The sequence below is a fragment of the Leptonychotes weddellii genome, chromosome 4 (genome assembly GCF_054177405.1).
Source record: "Leptonychotes weddellii isolate Sample4059 chromosome 4, ASM5417740v2, whole genome shotgun sequence".
NCBI classification, from domain to species: domain Eukaryota; kingdom Metazoa; phylum Chordata; class Mammalia; order Carnivora; family Phocidae; genus Leptonychotes; species Leptonychotes weddellii.
The window spans coordinates 78,573,491-78,598,663 of record NC_138372.1 but is presented as its reverse complement, the minus strand read 5'-3'; the positions used below and the strand labels follow the sequence as shown (position 1 = coordinate 78,598,663).

Here is a 25,173-nt window from a genome sequence, read left to right as displayed (position 1 = left end):
GTACCCAGAATACAAATAGAAATCTTGCACCTCAATAATAATAAGACAACCTAATTTAAAAGTGGGCAAAAAATGTTAACCTATACTTACAGAAGAAGATACCTAAATGGTTATAAACACATGAAAAGACACCCAAAATGATCAGTTATGAGAAATGAAAATTAAAACCACAATGACATCTTACGGCACACTGGTTAAAATAAAAAATATAATACCAACTACTGGCAAGCATGTGGACCAACTGGAACTCTTGGACAATGCTTGTAGGAATATAAAATAGTACAACAACTGTGAAAAGAAATTTGTTGATTGTTTTTATAAAGTTAAATGTATATTTACTCGTAGCCCAGAGATTCCACTCCTTGGTATTTAGGAAGGAAGGAAGGAAGGAAGGAAGGAAGGAAGGAAGGAAGGAAGGAAGGAAAAAAGGGACAGAGGGAGGGAGGGAAGGAACCATATGAGCCTAAAACTGGAAACAACCCAAATATTCATCAATAGGTTGAACAGACACACAAAATGCGGGAAACCCATACCCTAGCATATGACTGAGCAATAAAAAGGGAACAAACCGCTGATATAAACAAAAACATGAGTGAATCTCAAAAACATTATGCTGAGTTTAAAAAAAAAAGCCAATTAATATAATAATAAAAAAATAAAGTAAAATAAAAAATTTTTTAAAAAGCCAGCCACAAAAGAGTATATATGATACCATTCCTTTTGTATGAAATTTTAGAAAAGGCAAACTAATTCATAGTAACAGAGCAGATCAGTGGTTGCTTGGGGCCAGAGGGGGGTGAAGGATCCACTGCAGAGGGGAGGAGGCAATGTCGTGCAGTAAAGGAAATGTTCTGTACCTTAACTGGGATGATGGTTACACGGATACACGCATTTGTACATAAAGAATAACTTGATGAAATCAGTTTTTAAAAAGACATGGTGATTAATATGACATTGAGAATTGGGGAAAATGAATGTAAAACATCTTCTGGCTGATGGGCACCACAGTGAGAGCAAGAGGAGCAGGGCATCAGTCTGTCCAGGGGCTGCATGTGTTAGCAGCAGGACCACCGAGAGCAGTGGGACAGACTTTGGTATTCTGCTAACAGGACCAGGGGCATGGGTAGACCTTCTGCTTTGTTAGGCGTCTGACAAAAATTTTCTAATGAAGGTTGTTAGGTGATATGTGAGAAAATCAATTCTACACATTTCGGGAAAAATAGATTTTAGATAGGAAAACGTTACCCTTTATACATACCTTGTACATCAGTGCACTGAACTGAATGGGCTTGAGGGAACTACCCATAGATACTGTCAGCAGGAGAGAGTTTCCTGGAGTTGGTTGAATAGTCATAGCTCTATAAACAAAAACAAACGAGAAGAACACGGTCTTTGTCAGAGCCGCCAGGATCCTCCACTTACAGTACCATTACCCCTTTGAAAATGGACAGCCCTGGGTTGAAAAAGGCTCCTTGCTGATTCTGCAGTAAGTAAATGAATAAATTTATTACTTCTTATTGGTGTTTATCTGAACTGGCTCAAGGCCATGTTGGTGGTGTCCCTTGCAATAACAGTGGAAGAATTTGTATTTAGGCTTTGCAGTTGTACGTACATGTATTACAAGTAATCAGAGAAGCTCTTCTTAGGGATAGGGATGCCCGATTATTTCATCGTGTAAAATGCATGTATATGCCTGCTTGGCCCTGTTGATCCAGGGCTAGCCAAGCACCATTCTCTTGGAAACCTGTCTGTCAAGACCCAAGGGAGTGACCAAAACCCCAGCAAGTACTCCTAATGCTGTTTGTGTCCCACTTCTCACTGGCCTCTTCCACCCTACTGCTGAAGAGGAACAATGAGAGGGTATGGCTTCTTCCACAACTTGTTCCTTCACTTAATTAATAAAGGAAAGTCAGATAATGTGTAAGTTCAGAAAGAGATATGTACTAACCACCAGGAAGGGGTGGTTTGGGGAGGCATGGTAGACTGAATAACAGTCCCTCAAAGATGTCCACACCCTAAGCTTCAGAACCGATGAATACATTTCTTTACATGGAAAACTGGACTTTGCAGATGTGATTAAGGTAAGGACCTTGAGATGAGGAGACTTTCCTGGGTTATCTGGGTGGGGCCAGATAAGAGGGGGGCAGTAGAGGAAGAGTTAGAGGAGATGGGGCTGTGGAAGCCCAGGATAGAGTAGTGTGCTTTGAGGATGGAAGAAGGGGCCACAAGCCGAGGGCTGCCGGCAGCCACTAGAACATGTAACGACAAGGAAACAGATTCTCCCTGAGACCCACTAGGAGAAACACGGTTCTGTGGACAACTCGGTTCTAGTTCATAAGACCCATTTTGGACTTCTGACCTCCAGTACTGTGAGATTAGAAATTTTTTTTAAACCCTAAATTTGTGGTGAGGTGTTAATAGCAGCAATAGGAAAATAACACAGGAGATATCTTAGGTTTTTTAAAAAGATTTTATTTATTTATTTCAGAGAGAGAACATGAGCAGCAGGGAGGGGCAGAGGGAAAGGGAAAAGCAGGCTCCCGGATGAGCAGGGAGCCTGATGCGGGGTTGGATCCTAGGACCCTGGGATCATGACCTGAACTTAAGACTGAGCCACCCAGGCATCCCTGGAGATATCCTAGATTCTTTGAGGATTAGACAGGAGATGGGAATGTAAGACTCTAAAATACTAAATGTAAAGTGCTATTGTATTAAGACTGCTTGCAAATGCTACACCAGCCACGCTCTTTCCAAACTCAAAGAATTTTATCCCTCCTTTAGTGTGTCTGTTTGTATGTTCCTTATGTACAACGCACCTCAGGGTACAAATTAATGAAAAGGGAGGCAAGACACAGAAATAGAAAGTAGATATAAGGCACCTCTTTCCCATTTGCCCTCATTAGTTCTCTCCTCGCCCCACTTTGGCCACCAGAAACTTAAATGCATTTGTTCACTTCACATGGGTCTGTTATATCGGTATCCATGAAATCCTTCCAGCAAAGATAAGGTCTGCCCTGTCTTTATGTAACTGATAAGGTCTAACTTCCTACCCCCAGCCCGGAGGTAACTCCTGATTCCAGAGAACCTCCTGCCTCTCCATTTTAACTTCCTACCCCAGCCCGGAGGTAACTCCGGATCCCAGAGAACCTCCTGCCTCTCCATTTTAACTTCCTACCCCAGCCCGGAGGTAACTCCGGATCCCAGAGAACCTCCTGCCTCTCCATTATAACTTCCTACCCCAGCCCGGAGGTAACTCCGGATCCCAGAGAACCTCCTGCTTCTCCATTTTCATTTCCTGAAAGAGCTGGCAGGTTGGCACAAAAGCTAGCTTTTCTTATGAAATCCAGAGCAATAAGTATGTGTCTCATTCTAATCAGGGTGGAGAAGGGGCTCTGGAGGACCAGTCCAGCAAGGGTAGTGTGATTGCCCATTAAGACGCGAATAAAGAAAGAAAGGGTCATGGATGGCATTCATGCAGCACCTACTATGCACCAGAAGCATTACATAAATGGACATTTATCCCTAAATAACCCAGCAAAGTGTTATTGTCTCTTTATAGATAAAGAAGCGAAAGCGCAGAGTGGTCAAGTAACTTGGCCAAAGCTGCCCAGCTAATACAATGGCAGAGCTAAGACCTAAACTCAGCTTAGTAACTGCACAGGAATACAGAATAGAATGAAAAACTTTCACCATGCACTTGAGTGACCTGCCTTAGGTGCCCACAGCCCCAGGGTTGGTCCCCTTGCTCTTTGATGCAGAATCTCCAGCTGCCACCTCATTCCAACCCTTAATTCCAATTCCATCCTCCATTCGAGGGTGCCTTTGTGTCTTGCCAACCAGAGAGCAGGACAGGAAGCAGTCTTATTTAGTACTTAGCAATGCAGTATTTTGTAACAAATGCGAGCTCTGGTGGGTTTTCCCTGGGCTTCTGTTCCGCTACTTTGTCAGTGCTCCCATCCAGGACAGGTTGCTGGGTGGAAAAATCACTTCTCTGTGGAACACTAAGCCCCGAAGCCCAAGAAAAACACCAGGATCCTTTCTTTGGGCCCCATCAAGAGCTGAATCCCCTTGGCCCGAATCAAGGACGACTCTCAAACAAGAGCAAGCTATTTGCAGCTCTGTGATTCTGTGATTCTCTTCTCCAGGAACAGAGGCCAAGCATAAGCCCTGGGGAAGTGGGACGAAATGAGTCTGCCTGGGAGAGACCTTGAGGCCAACCAGAAATTGGCCTCCTATTTTCTTTTTATTTATCCAAGAGAGACATCAAGAGAAATATACTGCTCTTCCTAACCCCAAATTCTCAGTGGAGGCAAAAAGAATCACAAGTAACCATTGCCTAAAAATCAATTTTGAAATACTAGCTTCACAGAATATTGAACATGCAATTTTGTATTTCTTGATAAATTGAGGTCAGAAAGTGTTACCGTAATTGGCATATTGTATTTGCGTCCCCGGAGACTAAATGCGTGGGTAGAGAGTGGTGGGAATTAAGGATTCTTGTTTCTGGAGCTGATTTGCTGGCGGCTCACTTATGCTTGATGGTCATCCAGAAGACACCAGACCTATCTGCATATGCGTGTCCTGTTCCTCTTCCTAATGCTCCCTGACATGCTGTTGATTTAAGGCTAAAATCTCTCACAGTAGAGAATATCACTGGTCTCCAAAGGTTCAAAGTAATGATGTGTGGAGGATACAGATGCACCATTTAGCTTATTCTTCTTTCTTCAACAGAGAACCGCCCCAAAAAAAGTTACTTAAAGGCAAAGATAAGAAAAAGGCACTTTAATACAATGACACTTTCAAAGGACTTGCCAAGAAAATATTTTCAGCTGCCAAGTCAGCAATTTTCCAAAGATATCCAAACTGAAAAAAAGGATTAATGGAAAAGAAATTATCAGGGGAAATTTAACTATAGTTTAGAGAACAGCAGGTGATACACAGCACATTATTACTTTTTTATTCATTACTTGCCTCAGAGACTCAAAAAAAAAAAAAGAACCAAACTGACAGACAGCAGCCCAGTACTCTGACCTTATGAATACCAAATCTGTGCAGTCTGACCTGCTGTGCTCCGCCTCACCACATCCATTACCGCCTTCTTTAAAGCGCACAGCCTCCTCCCTGATTTGCAGAGAGGGAGGGAGCCAACCATCAGGAGACAGAAAGACCTTCCCTGGGGCTCAGGAGAGGCCTGTGGGGAGAAATATGCCTAAATCCCTCCCCTCCTCACCCACTTCCCCTCACCCCCCCAGTCAGCGCTCAAGCCTCCATCAACAACCTGACTCCTTTCTGAGCCCCAGCCAAAGGGATCCTTCTTTCCACCCAGATAATGGGAAATGCTGACCAGGCTTGTGCAATTGGTTTAATGTGACTCCTGAGTTTTCTTTAGAGATTTTAATTTCAGAAGTTAGAAGATTTATGCCTAGGGGTGATTTGGTGAACACTTTTTTATTGCAAAATATGCATGAATTTTGGTAAATTGCCATGGGAAAAGTAGGAGTACTATTCTGAGTTTACATCAACTTTCAATTTATTGTAGAGCTGCTTATCCAGTTTGTGTGTAATTTATACTTTTAGTTCTCCTCTCTCTTGCTGTCTACATTTTAGCCATTTAGTGCTCTCAAAACTTTCACAATAGCATGGTAAGGAATAGATTTCACCATTTTCTAGAGAAATACCAGAGTAGAGAGAGAAATTGAAAATCCTAATTACTGTATTTGTTCAGCAGTTTACTACAATATATGGTAAGAAAGAAGAAGTCATTGCTATAATTAAAATTGGAGGGTTGTTTGTGCATTTTATCTATTTTACTATTAGTCTTTCAAACAGTATTTGTTAAGAGCTGACTCTATGGAAAATATTCTGAAAAAGAGTTGTATGGTCAAAAAGAAAGAAGAAAAAGATACATGGTTTGGAGCCTGATGATCACGTCTTATATTTGGTTAGTGCAACTTTCAAAATGTTCTCACTTTGAAATCATATTTATTCCTTCAGTAATGCATATTAAATATCTACTGTGTATCAAGCTTGGAGATAGGTTCTGAATATACATTATTGTTCACTGGCCAGAACTGACTTTCATTATTTTCGGGTAGACATCTATACTCTTAATAGCTACCATTTTCCTGAGAACTTATTATACGCTAAGTACTACATTAGTACTTTATTAACAGTAAAGATAGTTGGAATTCATTGAGCTCATCGGAGCCTGGTGCTGTGTGTTGAGAGACAATCCTCGAGGGGTCTCTCACATTCCTGCACATCTTGCAAACAGAGGCCCTGAGTGCTTTTGTTCTGGACTATCTTTTCAAGGATATTTGCATAGTTAATAGTCTTGGAAGATACAAGAGATTGTTTCTGCCAGAGCAAAAGAGCAGGTTTACTTCCTGCCCATTACAAAACACTAGAGTTCCCTTAGGGGCACCTGGCTGGCTAAGTGGGTAGAGCACGCAACTCTTGATTTATTTCAGGGTCGTTAGTTTAAGACCCACTTTGGACCTGGATCTCACTATAAATAAATAAATAAATAAATAAATAACAGGGTGGGGGAGTAAAATAAATAAATAAAAAATTAGAGTTCCCTAAGATCCGAGTTTCTCTCTGTAACAAACCCACCTCGGGTACAGGTATCACCTGGCCCTGGTAGCTTTGCCCTGTGGGAGGCAGAGGTCAGGATACCAGCGTAACTGCTGTGAGCCATAGTCATTTGTCTCGGACCCAGGAGTCTTGTGTCTTTTGCCAGCATCTGTGAAACTGTAGCAGGCTACCTTGTGAGCTTGCAAGCAAGATAAAACCTCAGACTGAACGGTCTTGACAGTTCTTGACACTGCTGAATGCTTTACCAATGCTACTTCACTGAATCTTCCCAATGAACTATTCATATTACCCCAGTTTCAGAGGTAAAGAAACCAAGGCTCAGAGATATTTTGGAAAAAAAAAAAAAAAAGCCTGCTCAAAGTTACATAGTTGGTCTCCGCCTCCCACTTCACAATACTTTCTGTTTATAAGGTGCGCCCTGATTCCAGCCCTGATGTAAGATGTAAGAGTCCATACATCTGGGGTGCCTGGGTGACTCAGTCGTTAAGCATCTGCCTTCGGCTCAGGTCATGATCCCAGGGTCCTGGAATCGAGCCCCGCATCGGGCTCCCTGCTCCGCAGGAAGCCTGCTTCTCCCTCTCCCACTCCCCCTGCTTGTGTTCCCTCTCTCGCTGTGTCTCTCTGTCAAATAAATAAATAAAATCTTTAAAAAAAAAAAAAAGAGTCAGTAAGTCTGCACGTGACAAATGCATCTGAGAGAATACTCTGATGAAGGCACTGGGGCAGGCAGGCCTGGGAGAGAATTTTGGGGATCTGCAGGTCAACTCCAGGCTTTAAAATAGACAGAACAGACAAGACCAAAGTACTAACATGGATGATGTTTGAGGAGAGTCATATTTTGGAAAGTGATTCTATTTAAAGAACTGTCACATGAAAATAATCAGGCTGGGCTTGGAAGCGGGGGGGCCAACGTCGGAGAAGGGACACACGGAGGCACAGGTATAATCAAAGAGGCTATTACTGCAGCTAAAACATTGGCTTGATGAGGACTCAGAGCACATCCACAAGCAAGATTCTCATTTCCAAGCTACTGAGAGTAAGGTGACCTATCAAACTCCCAGATCTGACTCATAATGAGAGGTTGCTCTGGAGATAAACAAAGCCTATTGGCGGCCAAATCTGTTAGCCTAAAGTTTCTTTCCCATATTACTAAGAGAGATGACCAAGGCCACAGGATGAGCCTCTTAATATCCTCTTAGATGCAGATCCACTGACGAACAGCACAGAGACCTGAATGCTTCCAACACCAGTAAGCACTGCATGCAGCAAGAGGAACCCCGTCCCCATGAGAGAAAACAAGAAATGGGTCCCTTAAGATTTAGACTTCTGCCACTGGAAGACAGTCTGTTGATGAGATAGACAGCATGGGTTTTCAGCATAGTGTTTCAGTAGCACAACAGGGGTATGAAGAAAAATCAGATGCTTTGCCTCATATCCAGTGGCTTAGCATGGCCACAACTTGAATTGTACCCAGGAATGAGTCAGAATCCCAAGAAGCATATGTGGGATGATTTGAACATTATTAAAAGAAGAAAGGAAAAAAAAAAAAAACTAACGTGACATCAGAAGGCACAGTCGGCCAGCCCCAATCGTGCCCCGATCCAAATGCACGGACAATCCTGACTTCCACATCGGGGCGTTTTTTGTGATCCTTTGGGGAAAATTCACAAGTGCTATTAATAGCCTTTGACCTTAGATATATATCATGGTCAAACAGGAGAAGTTATAATTAGGAAGTGCAGTCTAAGAGGTAAAGGTCAGACAACGCTCTAAAATACTGCTTAACATACAGAGCACTGCGCAAAAGTGCTGATGCAGGAGAAATGACTATTGATTAAATCGGGTGCTTCAAATCCCTGCTAATGCCATAAAATTTAATGGATTACAAAGGGAACACACAAACCACAAGGAAAGCTGTGGGAAGCCCAACATCAGTGCCTCTCCTAATTAAAGCAAGTTCAGAAAACATACTCTGTGGATTTTTTTTTAAGCCAAACCTTTAAAGATGGGATAAAAATGGCACCTTTATTTATACTACCTAATGCCGTTATCCATCCCCTCTTCTTGAAGAGATTTACTGCTCACATAAGAAACAGCCCTGGAGACTGCGGGGCTGTTGTGCCCTTTCTTTATGGCCAGCATAATTTGGGCTTTGAAAAGTTCAAGCCAAACCTCCCCACAGTCCTCCATCAGACTCCCTGTTCTGTGCTGTCAGTGTGCCCAAGAGCAGCGATGGGGGGCCGGCCGGGGCTCACCTCTTCCCCTTGCCATTCTCTGCGGTCACTCAAAGCCTCCAAGAAGGACAGGACTGGGAGGGCCTTATTCTCTTTCAGCTTTGCTCGCTGAGGAAAAGGATTGCTCCATAGATTGTGAACAGCCTCCACGGGTCCTCTCAGAACATGGCGGGAGAGCCATTCCAGCCCGGGAGGGCAGCGTGTTCACTTGCCACCTCATTTCCACCTCACCCAACCAAAACAAACCTGGGCCTGTGACTTCACTTTACAAACAAAGGTTCTTGGTTACACAAAACAGACACGACTCTGCTTACTTGATTAGAAAAGGAATGTACTGGAAAGTCCTCAGAGAGCGCGGAGATTGGCGTGCAGCCTTGGGAACCCAGTTCGGAACACAGACCTGTATGAGGGAAAGCAAAGCACAGCCAAGAGGGGGCATAAAAATGGTCTGCTTGGCACTCTGTTCTAACAACACTTACTATGGCAGTAGCCCCGGCTCATCACCACACATGTGGATTCAGTCCCTTTCCACACTCAGGCTTAAAAGTCCCAGGCTGGAGCATCCATTTGGCAGAGGCTGGGTCACACACCTGGCCGGGGCCAGCCTGGTACCTGTGCAATGGGTCATCTGCCCCGCAGGGGGGAACTTTGGCCTCCAGAGACAGGAAGGGGTTTGTAGATGCCAAGCAGGCACAAACTTAGTACTTTTCAATGATCTCTGTTGCCTACAGCATCAAGTCCCAGTTCTTTCACTTGTCATAGAAAGTGAGGATATGCCCCAGGTTTTCTGAGACCATCTTAGTTTTACATTCTTGTCCTAGAATGATTCTTGAGACTTAAAAAAAAAAAAATGGGGGCGCCTGGGTGGCTCAGTTGGTTAAGCGACTGCCTTCGGCTCAGGTCATGATCCTGGAGTCCCGGGATCGAGTCCCGATCGGGCTCCCTGCTCAGCAGGGAGTCTGCTTCTCCCTCTCCCACTCCCCCCTCTTGTGCTCTTTCTCTCTCTCACTCTCTCTCTCAAATAAATAAATAAAATCTTTTTTAAAAATGTATTTATTTTAGAGAGAGAGAGCAAGAGAGCATGCATGCTTGTGTGAGCAGTGGAGGGGGGAGAGGGGCAGAGGGAGAGAGAATCCCAAGCATGCTCCACACCCAGCACAGAGCCTGATAGGGGACTCCATCTCACGACCCTGAGATCATGACCTGAGCTGCAACCAAGAGTCGGACACTCAACCAACTGAGCCACCCAGGCACCCTGGGGCTTCTTTTACTCTCAAAAATGTCTGAGTTACATCCTCTCTTATGAAGCTTTTCATGACATGGCCCCTGCCTACCTTTCCAGCTTCATTCTTCACTATTCCCGGATTTGTCTTTATTCTTCAGCATGACAAAAATGCTTATAATTCCCTACTTCCAGAATGCTATTTTGCTTCCAAGTCTTTGCTCATGCTTCCTCTCTGACTGAAATCTCCTTTACATTATCTCCATCCCAAACTTTACTGCCCAAAAGTCTTTCCTGGGTTGTATGGGTTACTGAGTTATGTACCCCTCCCTGCTCATCATTTCCTGTTTGTACATGTATCTATCCCTGTGCTTACCAGATTATGTTGAGATCATCTATTTAGGAGTCTAACTGCCCCCTTGGACTGTGAAGTACTTATGAGGAGCTGTGACCTGCTCATCTTTGATCCATCAGGATCTAACACAGTGTCTGATACCTGGAAAGTGACCCCCTCAAAAATAACTGATGAATGACTGAGTCATACAAACTTGAAGTAAGAGATTGGTTATACAAGACAGGAAACAACAAATGTTGGAGAGGATGTGGGGAAAAGAGAACCCTTTTACACAGTTGGTGGGAATGCAAGCTGGTGCAGCCAATCTGGAAAACAGTATGGAGATTCCTCAAGATGTTAAAAATTGAGCCACCCTACAAGCCAGCAATTGCACTATGGGGTATTTACCCCGAAGATACAGACGTAGTGAAAAGAAGAGCCACATGCACCCCAATGTTCATAACAGCAACGTCCACAATAGCCAAACTGTGGAAGGAGCCGAGATGCCCTTCAACAGACAAATGGATAAAGAAGATGTGGTTCATATATACAATGGAGTATTACTCAACCATTAGAAAGGACAAATACCCACCATTTGCATCAACATGGAGGGAACTGGAGGAGATTATGCTAAGTGAAATAAGCAGAGAAAGACAATTATCATATGGTTTCACTCATATGTGGAATATAAGGAATAGAGCAGAGGACCACAGGAGAAGGGAAGGAAAACTGAATGGAACGAAATCAGAAAAGGGAGACAAACCATGAGAGACTCTGGACTCCGGGAAACAAACTGAGAGTTGGAGAAGGGAGGTGGGTGGGGGATAGGGCAGCTGGGTGATGGGCATTAAGGAGGGCACGTGTGGTGATGAGCACTGGGTGTTGTACCCAACTAATGAATCATTGAACACTACATCAAAAACTAATGATGTACTATATGTTGGCTAATTGAACATAATAAAAAAAAAGGAGGAACATATAATCACCACTGTGCCAAGAAAATCCCTGAATCAAAGAACCATTTCTTCATGCTAAAAAGAGAGACAGAGATTAGTTGTAAAATTACCATAGTGGGGCAATAAATGGAAAGAGGAAACAGAGGCAGAAACAGACATGAATGAAAGTAAAACAAATTACTGAGCCGACCACACAGGGAAAGACAGCTAGCAGTCCAAATCACAGCCTCAGAGTCATGCCTCAAATCAAGCTCAGAGCCCAGAGGGGTTCAGTCTGATGGGTGGCATGGGGTAGAGACTGAAAGGTAGAGGAATGGTGTTTCCAGTCCAGTTGATTTGTTAGATTTTGGAGGAAGACCTACCCAGGATTTGAGGTCCAGAGCCTCAGGAGTTCAGGCTGAGGGTTGGCCCCAGCAGGAGCCCTGGGGTGCAATCCAGAGACAAGCCACACATGTGGAGGAGGATGAAAGAAACCTGAGGCCTGGGAGATTCATGTGGATCCCACTCACTGCACAGATAGAGAACCTACCAGAGCAAGACTCCTTCCTGATGCCCTAGCTGCATTGGTCAGGTCTGACTCCAGGCCCTGGCCCAGGGGAAAGTCAGGTTAAGGAGCTGAAGCATCTGCCATTCAGCAAGGCTAGGAAAAATAGAGGCTGTCACCTACAATTAATGGCAAGCACAAGCTAGGCTTTAGATAAACACGATTTGGAGGGGCCCCGGAGCATCCATATGCTTACCCTCTGAAGAAGGCAATACATATGCTTTGGCCTATTAAACTACATGTTTATCTTCCTTCAAGGCAAAAAGGAACATCTGTCAGCAGGCCCTTGCACTTAATTTCCATGGTGAATACTAAGCTTCGTCAGATGTCAAGTCAAGTCACAAAAATGAAAAGTTTACAGGCTTGGCCACAAGGGAAGCCCCACAGAACTGCTCCTTCGAAGTTCAAAATGGGCCACCAGGTGTCCCTGGTATGTGTCCTCTGTCCAGCACTTTCTCTGAGCTCTAGTCCCTTGTTAATCAGTTTGTACTGTGTCTGGGCTTCTCTATAAATAAGCACTTTCTCTTTCAATTCTAGCATTGGTTATTCTTGTTGAGAAAAGCCAGAGACAGAATGGTTAAGAGACTGCAAAAGAGATACAGAAAACTTGTGACTGCAAGCTGAGCATTGTGATAGGTTTGGAGGCAGGCCAACACACACTCTAGCCTCAGCTCTACCATTGCTTAGCTGTCCATTTTTGAATGAGCTATGTTCCAGGACCATTATGTAACTGACTTTGCATTAGTGTCCTTCTTAGCACTTAGTAAACATGCAGTAAATACTGGCTATTATATATATATTTATCTTCAGGGTATACTGGGTAGTACTGGTCCCTAGACCACGTAGCTAGAGTACTGGTCCCTCTTCTAGTAAGCTTTGGACTGTATATACCTGGCTCTCTACCATCCATATGGTTTGAAATCAAGTTCCAAAGTTCAAACTTCAGTGCTTCCAGAGCCTGGAATGTTCCAATGACCAGAGCACTGAGGTATCATCCATAACTTAGGGTCCTCGTCTTCTGAAATCTTAATAACCTTTCTGTTTTCCAGGATGTTTATTATTTAGGAGTCTAACCATAGAAAAACAGCATCTCTGAGTACCTCCCTAACTTCCAAATCCCCTGTGGGCAAACCATAAACTCTTATTTCAAAGAGATGTTATCTGGGGGCACCTGGCTGGCTCAGTCAATGGAGCATGCAACTCTTGATCTCGGGGTTGTGAGTTTGAGCCCCACGTTGGGTGTAAAGATTACTTAAACAAATAAAGCTTTAAAAAGAGAGAGAGAGATGGTATCTAGTTAAGCAGATCCAGGCTGTTTTATTAGCTAAAGTTTATTTGTCCTGAATGATTTTTTCTGCCTAGAAAATTACAGATGATTAACTGGTCCTCTAATAAATTCCAGCAAAGCTTTCCTATGGAGAAGCGAGAAGTGATTTTTAGAGCTATATTATAATTACTACAATCACCCACACACAAAATACAGAAATACATGCTACGTACGAACCTTAGTTTCCCCAATATAAATGAAAATAGATCATTTCAAGGAGAGGCAGATGGCAGCAGAGTATGCTGGTGTATTTGACTTCTCTCCACAAGGCCTGTCTTCTTGCACAGGCCCCCAGCTCGGATTCACTCATCTAGCAGGACAGCCTATGCTCATGATTATCACACACTTCTATGTTACACATCAGTCACCAGCGCCTTTAGGAAATCATGGTGCTCTTCTGGTTCAGGACTCAGGAGGTTCCTGAGGGTTCCATCTAGCTCTTTGGTTCCTACTTTTTGAACTTTTAAAGTTAGTTAGATATTTCTCCATGCTCCTGGCCATTGCATACTAACTCAAATAGGTTAAACAAACGTTAACTTTCAAAAAAATATATGCATCAAAAAAACATTAACTTTCAAAAAAATATGTATCACATCACGTCTGACCTACATGACCTGTATATTAGTAAATTAATAAGCACATATCAAGCTACATAGAAATCCACTCTTTTTTTTAAATAAATACCATTTTTTAAAGATTTATTTACTTATTTATTTGTCAGAGAGAGAGAGAGAGCACAAACAGGGGGAGCAGCAGGCAGAGCAGGCAGAGGGAGAAGCAGGCTCCCCGCTGAGCAGGGAACCCGATGCGGGACTCGATCCCAGGACCCTGGGATCATGACCTGAGCCAAAGGCAGACGCTTAACTAACTGAGCCACCCAGGAGTTCTGAAATCTACTCTTAAAATCCCATTAGGTTATTATTCACACAAATGTTAAAATTAACAATAATTTGTTAATGTTTTTACCTACCAAGAAGTGGAATCTCCTCATTCCTAAAGAGGTGAACCATTAAATCCAACTGCTTCTATTTATTAATATTGTGTATTTGGTTACAATAACATAAGCATAAGTCTTAACCACTACAGATTTAAAAATATGTCCTGAGACTAAAACTGTACTTTTATATATCAGACAACCCACTTTGGGCACCTTATTTTACATAAGCAGAAAAATCCAAGCAGGTTTGGCCACATGGAAGCCCAATCTGGATTAGCATGAGATTCACACAAAGCAGCATTCAATATGTCTTGACGTTCCAACTAACCCACACAAAGAGAGAGTTTAATACTTCAAAATTCAGTTACCCATTTGCCTTAAAAAAAAAAAAAAAAAAAGCTAGTGGTGAAGACTAAATTCCCTTTTTTATCCATTTTTTTTTTATTCTTAGCACAGGAGGTAAATACAGTTCCAAGAATGAAGTGAGGCCCAGGGGCCAGCTCTCAAAGTCAAGACAGCCAGCACAAATCTACTACTCTCCAGTTTGGACTTCTGAGCCCAGGTCATGGCATCCAGCTTTTTCACTGTGGCTTTGATCTTCTGCCATCTCCTCCTCGTTCCTTCATGAGCTCACCCTCAGGACTAACAACTACTTTTTGTCTTAGTGAATTCCTATCTTCTAAATTGACATCCTCATTATGGTTTTTATGTTCTGGCGTCCCCTCCACACTCCCTTCGCAGGATGTCCTCCCTTCTCTAGTGTTACCTTTGGTCCTGTTTGCTGCGGAGTAGATGTCCTTTCAGGTTCCTTACACCCACTCTGGACTCCCGCAAACAGTCTTCTTAAATGTGGAAGAATTTGCAGTCTTTTTCCCTCTCACCTGACTTCTGTCCTTTCCTCTTAAAACATTCTGAATAAACCAGCCTTGAAATGGAAGATGCTAGTGTGCACTGTGGTAGGGGTGAAATAGCAATACGGTGGTGAAAGTGGGGGAGCTCAGAGAGGGGGATCCAAATAGACGGTATCCTCTTTAATTTCTCCAACTCCCTGTACTTCCTGTGATCCTCTTGTCAGCATTTGGGCAGTTTTCTCTTATGATCACGCTATATTTAGGCATCAGGCAGGTCTGCCACCCTCCTTTGAAGGAGGAACTGAGGAGGCCTGGTTCTGCTACAGCCTCTGCCGAGGCAGGTCCGCAGTTCCTTGGAGCACTAGCCAGGTGCCAGGACAAGAAGAGCCCTGAAATTCTCTCTAAGGTTATTTATCTTTTCATTCACTATTGAAATAACTCTTCTTTCTACCTCACATATAAGCCTTCCTGACAGCTTCAGGATATCCATATAAAAGGGATTTAGTGGTGACAATCTATTTGAAAAGGGAGTTAAAGACTGGCCTTGAAGCGATATTTGCATAGAAAGTCCATGGTTTGGGTTTGGATTATATGTTCTAAATCAATTTTTTAAAATAGCAAGATTTTCTGTAGATATAATCCACATAATACATAACATTGTTTTAATTGTCCTTATCAAAGAGTGGGCAGTTCATGGAGGTTATGGGGATAAAAGGCCCCAAATCATCCTTTGACATCATTATGGCTTTACTTTTTCTCTAAACACTCCCCATATACTTAGTGAATAATTTTTTAAGATTTATTTATTTATTTATTTAGAGCCTTTGCACACAACCGGGGGAGGGACAGAGGGAGAAGGAGAGAGAGAATCTCAAGCAGATTCCCTGCTGAGCTTGGAGCCCGACAGGGCTCAATCCCATGACCCTGAATCAGGACCTGAGCCCAAATCAAGAGTCAGACGCCCAACCAACTGAGCCACCCAAGCATCCTGTGAAAAATAATTTCTTAATCTTCCCTCCAGCATATGGAATTTCCTCAGGGCTGAGGGCTGTAAGCCAGCTGGTGGATACCTCCACAGGGGAGCTGCTGCTGAGCCTGCATTGTCTGGTGCAATGGTTCTCAGTAAGGGATGCTCCTCACACTCACTCATGGATCTTTAAAATCCACTTGTGCTTAGGACCATCACCCAAACTTATTGAATCAGAATGTCACAGGTTGAGGCTAGGGCACGAACACCACAAGCATGGCAGGTGGTTCCAATGTATAAGCTTGGACAAGAGGTTGGAGCTAATGAGAAAAATCAAGTTGGGATTTGAGCTGGAATCACATCTCTGTGAGTTTTCAGTTGGAAGTCACAGCACTGCCGATGATTATTTACATAGCTTAGAGTAAGTCATTAAACCCTTGCGCATGAACTTTTCTCATCAGTAAAATGAAGACACAAATGCTTGCTCTGCTCCCCTTGTAAGGTCATTATAAGGACCAAATGGAGGGACAGCTGTGAAAGGTCTACAGGCCTTAGAGCTCTGCAGCTCTGTACAGATGCTAGTATTAGTATTTGATGGACCTGTGCTCTCACCATCCAAGAACTTGGAAGCCTTCTTGGCCTGTGATCTCTTTCCCTTTATCTGTGCTCAATCCCAGCTCTTCCTATTGCAGGGAAGAGAGTCATTCAATCTACCTCAAGAAATGAGTTTGTGTATAAACATAGTAGTGGAGTAGAACTAGGACTGCAACAAGAACCAGAAAGTCATCAGAAAGTAAGGCCATTCTAGGGACCATCGATATCTCTAGCATTGTCTCATCGGCCATATAATCTCTCAGGCAGAAAGTCTTTGCCAGAGCCTGATTGTCTTCTTACTCATAACCCTATATGGACCCTCACTAACCTCCTGGAATTCACTCAACCTCCTGGCCCCTCTCTGAATGCTTTCAGCTTCTGCTCTAGTTACCCACTATCTGGTGGTCTCAGCATTTTCTGTTTCAAATATCTGAAAGATAAAACTATCATGACCAACTCCTGGGTCAGGATTCTAATAGCCAATTTGTTTTGTTTTTGTTTTTGTTTTTTTAAAGATTTTATTTATTTATTTGAGATAGAGAGTGAGAGAGAGAGACCACGAGCTGGTGGGCAGAGGGAGAGGGAGCAGACTTAGTGCTGAGCAGGAAGCTCGACTTGGGGCTCTAATAGCCAATTTTGGGTCAAGTGCCCACCCTTGTCCAAATAAGAGTTACAAGGTAGGCAGAGATGGGGAGGAGAATAAAAGTGCACAATCTGTACAGAGAAGTCTCCTCAGCAGTGGCTACAAGCGGGGCCGTTTTCACTGAGGAAGGACTGAGGGCCAGCAGGTTCTGTGATTGACGTCTCTCAGGTAATGTCTTGGTTCCCTTTTCCTCTGGTACAAGGCAATGAGAACAAAAATATTCATCTTGACTGTAAGAAAAATCACAAGATTACTTTCCTGGAGCATGAAATTATAAAAGGTTATAAACTAGACCAAGGTCAGCTATTCCAGCCACAGGATATAGTTAGAGTCCAGCTTTGAACCATTTGGGTTTATTTGGAGACCCAGAGCTCCAGATGTCCATGTCCAGTCACTTCTTCTAACTCAGTGTGTCCCCCTGGGACCCAATACTCCCATGCTGGTTCCCTTTCTTACCTGTGCCTTCTCTACTCTCCAAACTCAAGGCAGTCTCAGTCTCTCCTAAACTTCCTGAGCCATTGGGGATTGTTGGTCATGGCCCATGAGTCTCACTCAAGGAGAAACACCCAATTCAAGTTTTCCTTGTTGTCTAAAGAATTTGCTTCTACAATCTCTAACTTGTACATTCGCCAACTTCTGTAAGTAACCTTCTTTTCCCCTTGGAAATAATGAAATTCTCAGGTAACCATTCCAATAAAATCCTTATTTTTTAGGCCGCACCGAACCCTCATCAGTACTGTACTGGAAAAACAAGGCTTTGTCCACCCTAACTTCACCTCGGGGTGGCTTCCTTTCCCCCACATTTCCCAGTGTCTCCTGCAAGCTGTTGCCCACTCCTACGGCAGGTCATTTTCCCAGCTATTGCTATTATTTTCTCCACCACGTGGTGGCACTGTTCTCTGACAGCTGCTTCACCATCCCCGGATTAAAAATGAGGCTCCCCTTAGAGTCCTTGGATTTACAAGATTTCTCCTTCAGGCTGATTTTGGATGAATATCACTCTGTATTAAACCCCCAAAGGTAGCCTTTTCTCTGCATTTTTAGTGTTCCCTCTTTCAAGGGCCTGGATAAGAAAACATTTGAGAATATTTGAACCTCATCAGCCAGCATTGCACTTACAAGTGCCAGCTCGCCACTGACTGTAAACCAGGACCTAAGAAAAAGGTCCAAGTGCCTTGACTCTCCTAACTTAAATCAAGTTTCCCGTCTCCTCCTAGAGGGAGTACAGCACCCTGAGGTTCATCCTTTAGTCAAAACATTGTACCATTTTCCCCAGGAGGCCCTCACATAAATAAGACCCTGTCATGAGCTCCCATGATGCCCTCACTCCAGATCTCCACCACACCCATGACTCTGAAGTCACCCCCTCCCCTAGCAGAGAGGGAGAAGAGAAGGCTTTGAGATCAGACCTGCAGCTAAATTCTAGTTCTACTCTTACTGGTCAGTGACCGAACTCTCCTTCTAAGTCTCAGTTTCCTCAGTTATAAAATAGAGATAACATTTTGAAAAAGAAAAGAAAAGCTGGAGGCATCGTAATTCCAGACTTCAAGTTATGTTACAAAGCTGTAGTAATCAAAACAGTATGGTACTAGCACAAATATAGACACATAGATCAAAGGACCTGATCACCTGACACATAGATCAAATGTGAGACCTGAAACCATAAAAATCCTAGAAGAGAGCACAGGCAGTAAATAAATAAAGTAAAAATAAATAAAATGGGGATAACAAATCTTAACTCAGGGATTAAATGAGATGTCATAGGCAAAGCACCTGACACAGTACTTGGTGTATAATAGATGCTCAATAAATGCTCACTTCCATTTCTTTTCTTCTCCACAAATTCAACACCTTTATTCTAAAATCTTTGTCCAGTCTTCAGGGCCCATCAAGAGAATCTACTTTCAATATACAGCTCTGTCTGTTTACATATCTAAATAACAATTACCAAAATGATACATAGAAGATAAGGTTTTTAACTATAGGATAATTAAAAAAAAAAAAAAGACAAGCCCGTTGTGTTTTCTTAGGATGCAATTTTAATTGATTGATAAGATGAAGATCCAAAATAATAGTGCTTGGGGCACCTGGATGACTCAGTCAGTTAAGCATCTGCCTTCGGCTCAGGTCATGATCCCAGGGTCCTAGGATCGAGCTCCATGTCAGGCTCTCTGTTCAGTGGGGAGCCTGCTTCTCCCTCTGCCCCTCCCTCTGCTTGTGCTCTCTCCTTCTCTCTCTCTCAAGTAAATAAATAAATAAAAATAATAGTGCTTAAACAAAATTAAAGTTTTTCCTCTCCCCAACTGGGCTCCCATGGTAGGAGCTCCCACTACACAGTCATTCGTCCATGCCTAGAGTACTGCACTTACCTTTATAGTCCAAGATGTTTCGCTACCACATCTGCATTGCAGCCATCAGAGAAAGGGAAAAGTCAGCCATATCCCCTTAAGGACATATGGAAGTTTTGCAAATCATTATTTCTCATATTTAGAACTCAGTCTTACCCAACCCCAAGGAGGTTAGAAGGTCAGAAAGGCTGCTATGTATCCAGTTGAAAATGCTATTACTCTGGAGGAAAGAGAACAATGTCCAAGAAAACCAACAGTTTCTGCCACAGTACTAATCAGGAGTTTTTCTCTGCCAAAACAAATAATCAAAGTCAGAATAAGCCACATAAGCCGAGAACTGTCCAAGTTGCAAGTAATGACCCATTTATTTCAAACAAATCCATATGGAAAATTTAACATCCGCCTAAAACACATATATAAATGACAAAGACTTTCAGCTAAATCAAGGGAATATAGCCATATAAGAAAACATTAAACATTTTATCCTATAAAAGCACCAGCTCTTAGAGCTGGTGAGAATCTTAAAGGTGATTTAGTAAAATTTTCCACTTAATGCAAGAATTCCCTGTACAGTAATCTTGACTAAAGCTATCCCATCTTTGCCTGAATGCTTTTAGGGATGGCATGTGCAGCTTGAAAAGTCCACAGTCCCTGGGAGTTTGGGACAAAGGCTGAAAGAGCGAGCCAGCAGGGAACAATGGTCACAACCTGAACTCAAGCACTCAGCTATGTGCAAGGCCAAGGTGTAAAAGCTCCAGTCCCAGAATCAGTCAAGAGTATGAAGCATGGTGGAAGGCAAGAAGTTTTCATCAGTTTGGGTCTTAGCAATAAATCTGCAAAATTTATATTTATATATATTTTTTTCCTGCCACATAGTTTTAAAAACCCCAGAGTATACAATTTTGCCACAGCTCTCTATGCCTGAAAAAAGCATTGCTTTGAAGGTGTCTATGAAACATTTCAGTGGTGATTTCAAGTAAACATCCAGAAATGTGTATCTGGAGTTCAGGGAAAAGATCAGAACTGGACATATTTCATTAGCTACACAAAAGTTATATTTGAAGTATTGAGAAAGAAGTGCAAAAAGATATAGAGGTAAGAGAAGCTGGGTAAAGGAACTTGCTTTTAGAGACTAAAAAGCAGAAATGTTAGGAAAGGTGGAAGATGAAGAAGCTTTTTTTTTTTTTTAAAGATTTTATTTATTTATTTGAGACAGAGAGAATGAGAGACAGAGAGCATGAGAGGGAGGAGGGTCAGAGGGAGAAGCAGACTCCCTGCCGAGCAGGGAGCCCGATGCGGTACTCGATCCCAGGACTCCAGGATCATGACCTGAGCCGAAGGCAGTCGCTTAACCAACTGAGCCACCCAGGCGCCCTGAAGAAGCTTTTTAAATAAATTTTTTAGGGGCACTTGCAGTCTCTTAAGCATCTGACTCTTGGTGTGGGTTCAGGTCATGATCTCAAGGTCGTGAGATGGAGTCCCACATTGGCCTCCATGCTTAGTGGGGAGTCTGCTTGAGATTCTCTCTCTCTCTCCCTCTGCCCTGCCCCTGTGCACACTCTCTCTAAAATAAGTAAATAATTTTTTTTAAATAAAATAAAAATTTTAAAAGGAGGAAAGGAGGTGTGAATCTCTAGAAGAGCAATCATTATGGGCAAGGGATTTCCCAGGTGGCAGCCAGTAAGGGTTTCTGAGGTCAGGCTCAGACCTGCATTTAGGCCACAAGAAAGAGTCATTCTTAGAAGTAATTGGAGGATCTGTTCCATGTTTGGGAGGGAGCGCAGTTAAGGGAAGAGAGAGTCCCCTCTCCAAGGCTAAGTAAATGGAGTCACTAAGCAGAAGACATCAGTGACTAAGGTCACTCACTGCCTATGGAGGGATCAACATAAAAATGAGACAAAAAGATAGGATATGGAGAATGGCAGAAACCTGGGACAGCCCAACTTAAAATGACAAAAAATGACACAGCTGTGTCAGGTTGGTCAGCTAATGTGACTTGTGACGATCAGAGTAAAATCTATGAAATGTGAAACGTGAAAGAATTCCCTGGAAACCTCTGAAGGTGTTTGGAAAGAAAACTCAGTGGAACACTAGAATTCCTTCAGGCAGGCCATGATAAACTGAATATAAAAGATTATTTTTGTGATCATAGCTTGGTAAGGCCTTGGATATACAGATAACAGAGAAGGGAAAAGTTTCCAAGGTTTGGTGTAAATGGTGTGTCTTCTTACTCATAACCCTATATGGACCCTCACTAACCTCCTGGAATTCACTCAACCTCAATGCTCTAGACAGAATGAGAAGGATGGAGATCAAGAAAATGTTATTAGAAGGATCACCAGTTTTGTTAATGACCTTCAAGAAAGTTGTTTAAGTAGGTTGATGGGGCGGAGAGCAAATTCAAAGAAATGACAAGGTGAGTGAATCCTGAGAAAGTATTCAAGAATTGACTATGCTTTCAAGAAGTTTTGCTGTGAAAAGAGAAAAGAGCTAGCATCACAGAAAACAGGATAAGGACATTGAAAGGAGGGTTGGCAAAGGGAATGGACCAGGATATGAAGGGAAGGCTGAAGAGAGCCAGTGGGGGGCAGGGCTCATCCCCTGGAACCTGGCAGATCCAGGCTTGAGGAGTGGCTCTGTCCTTTAGGAGAGAGGTTGTCCTGTGCAAGAGACTCATTCCTCTGTCAGGGAGATTAAGAAGTCAGCTACCTCAGGTAAATGACTCAGCATAGCACCAGTGATAAAGATGGCTACAGATGGATGGTAGGAACGGATTATGTGCAGGGATTGAGGCAGAGTCAAGAGACATCAAGCCCTTTTAGAAAGAAGGGACAGAAGGCAGGGATCAATCTGTGACCCTCAAATGGGCAGGGGACAGAGACCATCTTGTATTTCCATCTCTCACTATTGAGAGAACACAAATACAGTATCACCCAAAAAACTCAAAGAAACTTTTTTTCTCAAAGATTCCAGTAATAAAATGCAAACTCTGGGGGCTAAAAAGTTGGTCATTGCTCAACAGATGAATGGACAGACAAAATGTGGTGCATGCATACAATGGAATCTTATTCAGCCTTAAGAAAGAAGGAAGCTCTGACATATGCTACAGATGGATGAGCCTTGAAAACATCATGCTAAGTGAAATTAGCCCAAGACAAGAGGACAAAATCATATGATTCCACTCATATGAAGTCCCTAGTATAGGCAAATTCATAGAGACAGAAAGGAGATTTAGAAGTTACCAGGGGCTGGAAAGGGAATAGGGAGTAATTGCTTAAGAGATTCTGTCTAGGGTGATGCGGCACCTGGGTGGCTCAGTCGGTTAAGCATCTGCCTTCGGCTCAGGTCATGATCCCAGGGTTCTGGAATCGAGTCCTGCACCAGACTGCTTGTTCAGAGGGGAGCCTGGGATCCATCCCGTGATGGCCTCCCTACTCAGCATCAAGGCAGACTCTCAAGAAGTCTCTGCTCAACATTGGCTAGGCCAGCTCAGACTTCTGCTTGACCTCCTCCTTCTTTCTCTCCTCACAGCACCCCTTCTCCTTCCAGCTGTTCTCTTGGCCCTCTTTAACTCAGAGAGTCCCTCAGGATTCCCTCCTGTCCTCCTATTTCAACACTGTTATATTTTCTCCCAGAAAAACACTAAGCCCATGCTGGCATGGGTTATGAAAATACAACCAGGACACCTGGGTGGCTCAGTTGGTTAAGCATCTGCCTTTAGCTCAGGTCATGACCCTGGAGTCCCGGGATCAAGCCCCACATCAGGCTCACTGCTCAGTGAGGAGTCTGCTTCTCTCTCTGCTCCTCTCCCTGCTCGCGCTCTCTCTCTCTCTCTCAAATAAATAAATTAAATTAAATTAAAAATACAACCATTCTCTTTTATCCTCATTTCTGGTGCTTCATAGTGAAAAGAAGGGTGCCTAAGGTGGACTAGAGGTTGCAGTTTCTCCCTAAATGGCTTAATAATAATAACAAGAACAGCAACAATAATAGACAGTCCACACTATAAAAGTCAATTGTCCTGAACAAACAAGTTCTCACTAGTTTTTCTTATAAGAAATCATGTTATTCTTAAGTGATTTTACTGGTATTTGTCACCTTCTTGCCCTTTGGTCATGTTGCAAGGATCCCTTTCATCACCTTAACACTGACGGAAGTCTTTTCTCTAGTCTAACTTGTGAATGATTCACATGGGGTTTGGGGAAGGGGACGGGGCAAACAGTAAACCTGTATGTAAGTGTCCAAAAGCAAATGGAAGGATACAGATTGAAAAGAGAGGTGCAAGGGCTAACTGTGGAGAGGACATGGGATACTTCTTATGCTGATTTGAGAAGACTTCGAAAGAATGAATGAAGATAAATGGAAATCTGTAGGCAGAAAAGAAGTGATGTGAAAGAGTTCAGGCAGCAAGGTCTCAATCATCCATTGAGCCACACTCTTTGGATATCACTGTTCAGCCAACTGCGTGTCCAAAAGCCTCCATCTTGCCAATAAAAAGAATCATTCCTCTTTTTGTTTTGTTTTGTCTGGTTTTTTAACATTCATTGAGCATGTGTATGCAACATGTTAACAGAGGGAAAGAGCAAAATGTATTTGACAAAGAGCAGCTCTAGAAGATCCAGTGAATGGCTGGCAGAAGGGGAGCAGTAGAGAAATAACTTCTATACCACCTGAGAAGTTCGGTAATAAAAATATGAATAAGCTGTGGTGGGAATATAAAAAAGAACATAGCTAACCCTGCCTGAAGACTCAGAAACGACTTCACACAGGTGACACCAGCTTGGCTTTGAAGTATGAGTAGGAGTTTGCCAGACACAAAAGGAAATCAGACACAGGAACCAGAAGGAACAGCATTTGTAAAGAGCAGGGCATTAGAAGTATGGCGTATGAAAATAAGAGTAAGGTAAAGCTCAGTGCAGCAAGATGAAAGATGGTATGCAGTGCTTTGGAAAGGAATTGTTTTGCTGACAAAGTCAGGAGCAGACCATGAAGGGTTTGGGATCAGGTACCGAGTCTTTATCCTGTGGATGTCAAAGAGCCAGCGAAGTTCTAAGCATAATCAGCTCCATCTTCAAATAAGTCTGGCTCTGCACGAAGTGTGATCCAGAACGGTGAGGGAAAGGTGAGATGTTGGCACACTAGTCCAGTGGAGAAAGAGGAGCAAAGCATCAAGGATTACTAAGACAATTCTATCTTAGAAGACTGGTGGCCCCTCTAACTAAGCCCTAAAGAGGAAAAACTGTGGAAGAAGATTGTCATGCTGTGGTTGAGGAAATGACTTACCAGTAGGCAGTTAAAAATGGGTGTCCTCAGATACCAATACCTTAATAAAATCAAGATCAAGTATGTCTCAGATGCTCCCCTGACCCACCAGCTGGTAACTTCCAAAAACAAATGAGCTTGATTTGGCACGAATTACTTTTAACGCCATGGACGTCATGACAATGTGTGTCATCGAGGGTAGTGATGACGGATGACAACTAATGACTACTACTTTCTTCTTGAATTGTTTACAAACCATCTGCCTAATATTCTGTTTACTAATAAAAATCAATGGTCAGCTCAATCCTGCATACTTTTTAGAAATTATCTCCTTCCCATTTTGGAAAATGGACGCAA

General features: G+C 42.9%; 2 long non-coding RNA genes across 4 annotated transcripts in view; one reads left to right on the top strand and one right to left on the bottom strand.

The window, feature by feature from the left end:
• The window catches only part of LOC145721055 (uncharacterized), a 381,812-nt gene that overhangs the window by 32,642 nt on the left and 323,997 nt on the right, over positions 1-25,173 (top strand). The gene's annotated exons all lie outside the window — the stretch shown is intronic.
• Positions 1-25,173, bottom strand: part of LOC145721054 (uncharacterized) — a 92,845-nt gene that overhangs the window by 35,471 nt on the left and 32,201 nt on the right. For 2 of the 3 annotated variants that reach the window (XR_014144529.1, XR_014144528.1), the window contains exons 2-3: positions 19,711-19,843; positions 9,146-9,231 (exon numbers count right to left, since the gene is read on the bottom strand). This is a non-coding gene — a long non-coding RNA (uncharacterized LOC145721054). The remainder of the gene's footprint in view (positions 1-9,145; positions 9,232-19,710; positions 19,844-25,173) is intronic. The other variant, XR_014144530.1, reaches the window with a different exon arrangement.